This window comes from Lathyrus oleraceus, chromosome 4, assembly GCF_024323335.1.
Source record: "Lathyrus oleraceus cultivar Zhongwan6 chromosome 4, CAAS_Psat_ZW6_1.0, whole genome shotgun sequence".
Classification (NCBI taxonomy): domain Eukaryota; kingdom Viridiplantae; phylum Streptophyta; class Magnoliopsida; order Fabales; family Fabaceae; genus Lathyrus; species Lathyrus oleraceus.
The window spans coordinates 171270604-171276783 of NC_066582.1; positions in this window are offsets into that span (position 1 = coordinate 171270604).

Below are 6180 nucleotides of genomic sequence, written 5' to 3' on the forward strand. Positions count from 1 at the left end.
AGTTTGACTATTGTGTTTGGGCCTTGGTCAAGGTTGATTTGACTTTATTGGATTAAAATCATTGGATTTAGGGGATTGATGAAATGTACATTTCATCTCCCAAAGTGAATGAATGATTTTAATATGATAAAATCCTTCCCTTGTTCAACTTGTGTTTGTCTCATTTCCCCTCCCTTTTCATCTTTGATTCCCTTCTATCCCATTCATTCCATTGACCTATGATATCTCTATATCCTAAGGCTAATTGGTTGATAAACCAATACAAGTATGGATGAGATTAGGTCCACCCTTTTGCCATTTTCTTTTTAAGTGTGGTATGTTTTATGAGTATGGTTCATTATACCATATCTCTAACATGCATTAAAACTAAAATTTCTATTGCCCGACCTCAGATAGTTATGACTTCTACATAAGTACAATTACGATTGCTTAACATAGCGCTAAATTTTGACCCAAAAGCATAGAATTCTAGTAAGTGAGATTGTAAGTCTCCCCCCTTTCATGGTATTGTATGGAAACTTGGATTTTTTTACTTCCTTTGGAAGATGTCTTGGTTCAAGGATCCATGCTTGTGAGTAGAGGGTTGATTGTTCTCCAAAGAATGACTTAAACAATTGAAAAGCAAAAACAATACTAACATCTAATCAACTAACATTTGACTAACTTTTAATTTCAAGTCATGTACCTTATGCACTTTAAATTCAAGCTCTTTTATAATTTGCCATTATTCATGTCATTTAACTTGTTTATTTTAATGCCACTTTTACTTTGCTTACTTGAGCCATATATTGTGATTGTATATATTTGTTTGTGTACCTTGTTTGTATTTGTGGTCTTAGGCCCTTAAAATACATAATAAACAAGAAAAACCCTAAAAATGTTTGTGTGGACTGTTGGATTTGATCTGAGACTTGTACTTAGAATTAGGCAACACTCCCTATGCAAAAGGACCTGGTCAATGCCAACTTTTCTGAAGCCAAGCCATTGTGAATTGAACTTTCATCTGATGCAAGTATTGGGAGCCACTTGAGTTCATCTACTACATGGTCTTGAGGCAAATGTGACTTTGAACCTGTGTCTAATGCCTTATTCTGAGCCATTCAAGGAGTATGTCATCTGATACATGGGGAAGATTTAGAAGAAGACTATGAAGTTGCTAGCTTGGATGTGGCTATCTTTATTTGATGTCTTGCTCTTCACCTTGCTTGATTGTTTATATTGCTTGATTTTAAAGTCCAAAGGAAAAGTGGGTTTCTATATGACATTCTTGTCTATTGGATTGCATCCCATTAGTCAGATCTTTTCAACTCTTAACTTTTAAATTTTTGCTTAGGGTTAGTCTCTTCATCTCCTCCCACTTCTTAAATTTCAAATCTCTCCCCCTTTTCCAAATCTTCTTTGCGTGTGATTTTTAAACTTAGACTTTTTATTTCAAATTAAAAACTTTGGCCTTATGCCATTTCATTTTTAACTTCTCTTTCTTAATCAAACTTATAAATGAACTTAACCAAACTTGACTTAAAATTTCAAAAGACAAAAAGAACTAACATTCATTCAAACTCTTTTAGACCCTTTGTGCCTCTTTTTAAAACTTAAATTTTTGTTAAAAGCAATTCACTCACTTTGAAATTGATACCACGATTTACGAGGTTTTGATCACCCATTTTATGTTGGTACGTAGGCAAAAGTACGATGGTCTTGTCAAACACAAAAATATAATTAATAAATTCTTTTCTCATCTCCCCACTCTATTTATTGCAAATATTTTCTATACCAAAAACACATACACACATAAAAAAGGGCTCCCTAGGAGTACCTAGGACACTTTGGGTGCTAACACCTTCCCTCTGTGTAACCAACCCCCTTACCTGTAATCTCTGGAATTTTATTAGTTTTGATTTGAAAACTTCTTATCTTTGGGTTTTGTTCGTACTTTTCCCTTTTCCTTTGGAAACAATAAAAGTGTGGTGGCGACTCTGGTTTTATTAATGTTACGTTTATCCATAGCTTAATTGTCATGAATGTACTGCTACACTGATGTGTTGACATTGTTGTTGTTGTTGCTATCAAACTGGATAACTAGCCGCTCTGGGGTCTTGAACACAACACGATTACCTTCACATCACCTACATCTCTTGATTGACAAATCTAAATAAGTCCTTCATCCATCAACCTCTGAATATCCCTCTTGAAAATAACACATCCACGAGGGTTCACACTGCAAATCCCATAACCATCATGGTCATGTCCACAGTCACTGATTAAACAAAGAGTCCTATGCATTTCCACCAGAGGCCTTCAAATACGCCTTACATCAAAAACTCGGAAATTCCCTGGATAACCGTCCACCATTTTGACAAAAGCATTACCATGAGCAAGTAGAGGATTGGATTTCACATTAGGTGCTATGTCCTCGAAGGACATCATCCCAATCTTCACAAGCTTTTTCACTTCATACTTCAATAGATAACAGTTCTCTATGTCGTGGCCAGGGGCTCCCTGGTGAAAGGCACAACGAAGTTCAGGTTTGGACCACCATGGAAGTGGGTCAGGAATTTGTGGAGGATTTATGGGTTGAATGAGGTTCTTGAGAACCAATGATGGGTACAATTCTGCATACGACATAGGAGTAGGGTCAAAGGAGACCTTCTTCCTCTCAAAGATTTGTTGGTTATTATTATTGTTGTTTTAGTTGGTTCTTTGTTACGGTTGTTGTTGACATTGTTGTTGCTGAATCGGAATTGATTGATTGTAGAAATTGTTGGAAAATACAAGAATTACTGTTGAAACTTGATGTTGATGTTAACGTGGTTAAGAACTTTTACTGACATAAGGCCTCCCATGCCTCCCCACAGACACCGAATTAGTTTCTCCCTCCTTCCTCTTGGAGAAACTCCCACCATACTTCTTACTAGACGATGCTTCTTCTTTAGACAGACGTCCTTCACGGACTCCGTGTTCTATCCCCATCCCTATATTTACCATTTCGGTAAAGTCATTAGGGGCAATTGCAATCATACATTCGTAGTAAAACGAACTCAATGTCTTCAAGAAGATCTCAGTCATCTCTTTCTCTTCCAATGGTGGACTAATCTGGGCAGCCAACTCCCTCCATCTCTGAGCATACTCTTTGAACGTCTCTTTATCTTTCTGAGACATAGACCTCAGCTGGTCTATATTGGGCTCCATATCAACATCGTACTTATACTGCTTGACAAAGGCCTCACCTAAGTCATTAAAAGTATGGACACTTGCATTGTCTAGACCCATATACCATCTCAAAGAAGCACCAGTTAAGCTGTCTTGGAAATAGTGAATCAACAACTGATCGTTATCAGTTTGAGTAGACATCTTTCTGGTGTACATCAGAAGGTGGCTTAGCAGACAGGTGTTCCCTTTAAACTTTTAAAAGTCAAGGACTTTGAACTTCATCGGGATGTTCACATTGGGTACCAGGCAGAGCTCAGTAGCACTCTTCCCAAATAAGTTATTTCCTCTTAAAGTCTTTAACTCTTTATGCAGCTCGAGGAACTAATCCTTCATCTCGTCCATTTTCTCATACACATCTGGACCCTCAGATGCCTTAGAATGGTAGATAGTGTCCTCAACACGAGGCAGAGTGTGAATAATTGGAGGTGGCACTGACATGACCGGGCTAGATGCTGGTAGAGAAACAAAAGTGGTTGCATACCCTTCTGGCATGAAGTTGGATGGCATCCCCCAGGGGAATCCAGCAGGTATAAAAGGACTGAATTGGTTGGCAGCAACTGCAACGATTGCGATAGCAACCTAAGAAATGATAGTCCTCTTGGGAGGAGTTGCAGGAGTTGGTGAAGATTTAGAAGGATTACACTAAGCACAATTTCAGAAACCAAAATACAAATAAAAGAGAAAAGGAAACAATCATCCTAAGGATCCCATAGCAACTGTATTAGATGATTTGGATGCGGGCATATACTTCCTTTAGATGCGTCGAATCTCAGACTCAAAGGATGTCTTCATCTGAGCCTTCTCAAGAACTAGCTTATCAACAATCTTCTTCCAAGCAACGGAAGGCTGAGGCATGATAGAGGTGGATAGACCATATGGCTCTCTCTGTCTCTTCATTTTCTCGGTCTTCAAGAATCTCAATAAGCGCATCTTTGTCTTTCTACTCAAGCTACAACTTTTCATGCTTTCGGCTCAAAGCATGGAATCGCTCTTCCCACATATCCCTCTCTTGCTTCATCTTGGTGAGTGCATCTTCCAACTCCTCTACATCTTGGTTAGGGAGGGTTGATGGCTCATCCATAACCAAATACATAGGTCTTTCACAAGCATACAGCATCTTCAGATCCAAAGCTCTCCTCTTCACCCAAATAGTGTAAGCTTCCAAAGCTTCAGAGTTGCATAAACCAAGCTCGGATCTTCCTTTCCCATGCATATTATGCCAAGCATCTATCATCATCTACTTCAAATGTTGGGGATCTTTACCCTCTTGATAGAAAAGACCTTCTAACTGAGTGTTATTAGGTTTATCTCTCAAGGGGAACCCAAGTTGACGATGAGCCAAAGAAGGGTTGTAGTTGATTCCTCCTTGTGTACCAATGAGAGGCACATTAGAGAATTCACCATAACTGTCAATAATAATCACACTACTCACAGAATCACACCAAACAATATCATCATTAGTGAGATCACGGGCATGGAGTCAGGTTATGAACCATCCCAAAAGAGTTTACTAAGGATAAAAACCTGTAGATCATGTTCTATAAAGTTCCCAGAGACGTAATACCATCTATCGGATATTATATGTTACGATGACTGACTCATCAACCCATAATATTCTCAAGAGAAACTCGTTTGAGCGTAGTATCGCGTAAAAACTGTTATTAGGTCTACACCTAATCAGTCTCCGCACTACGTCCTAAATAGGCCAAGTTGGGTTAAAGGTTCTACGGTCCTCAGCTTCTCGGACCCCAAATTAGAGAAAGTAATGCCTAACCACAAATAACTTGTGTGACATTAGTAACTCTAAAAGGGTCTCCACTTAATAGATGGGTCTCAAGCCAACTTGTTAATAACTACTCCACACAATTTGAACATGACTATACCATCCTCCTATCTTAATTGCACTCAAGTTCGGGTTAGAACTTATCTCACCACTCAGAGATCACCATGCACAACACACAGATTATATCATACAAACAAATATACAAACATCAAACATACAAATATATACACATAAAAAAGTAGGCTAAACCCACTAGGGACGACTCCCTAGCAGAGTCGCCACTTAATTTTTTGTAGTGGTAAATTCATGAGCATCAAGCTATGGATAAGCTTAACGTCAATAAAACCAGAGTCGCCACCGCGCTTTTATTGTTTCCAAAGGAAAAGGGAAAAGTACAAACAAAACCCAAAGATAAGAAGTTTTCAAATCAAAACTAATAAAATGCCAGAGATTACATGTAAGGGGGTTGTTACACAAAGGGAAGGTGTTAACACCCAAAGTGTCTTAGATACTCCTAGGGAGCCCTTTTTTATGTATGTATGTGTTTTTGGTATAAAAGATGTTTGAGAAAAATAGAGTGTGGGGATGAGAAAAGAATTCATTGATTCTATTTTTGTGTTTGACAAGACCTTTGGACTTGTGCCTAAGTACCAACATAAAAATGAGGGATCAAAACCTCGTAGTTCGTGGTAACAATATCAAAGTTGGTGAATTGCTTTTAACAAAAGTTTAGATGAAAAGGGCACAAAGGGCCAAAAAAATTGAATGATGTTGTTAATTCTTTTTTTCTTTTGAAACTTTAAGTTAATATGATTAAGTTTATTTATAATTTTGACTTAAGAAAGGGGAGTTCATAAATTCAATGGCATAAGGCCAAAGTTTCTACTTGAAATAAGGTCTAAGTTTGAAATCACAAGCAAAGGAAAGTTTTGAAAAAGGGGAGAGATTTTGAAATTTAAGAAGTGGGAGGAGATGAAGAGGCTATCTTAAGCACAAAATTAAAAGTTAAGAGTTGAAAAGATCTGTCCAATGGGATGCAATCCAACAGACAAGAATGTCATATAGAAAACTCACTTTCGCTTTCGACTTTGAATCAAGCAATAATCGACAAGCAATTAGCAATATCCGGACATCAAGAAGATCAAGGCATCAAATAAAGATATCCACATCCAAGCAAGCAATTCCAT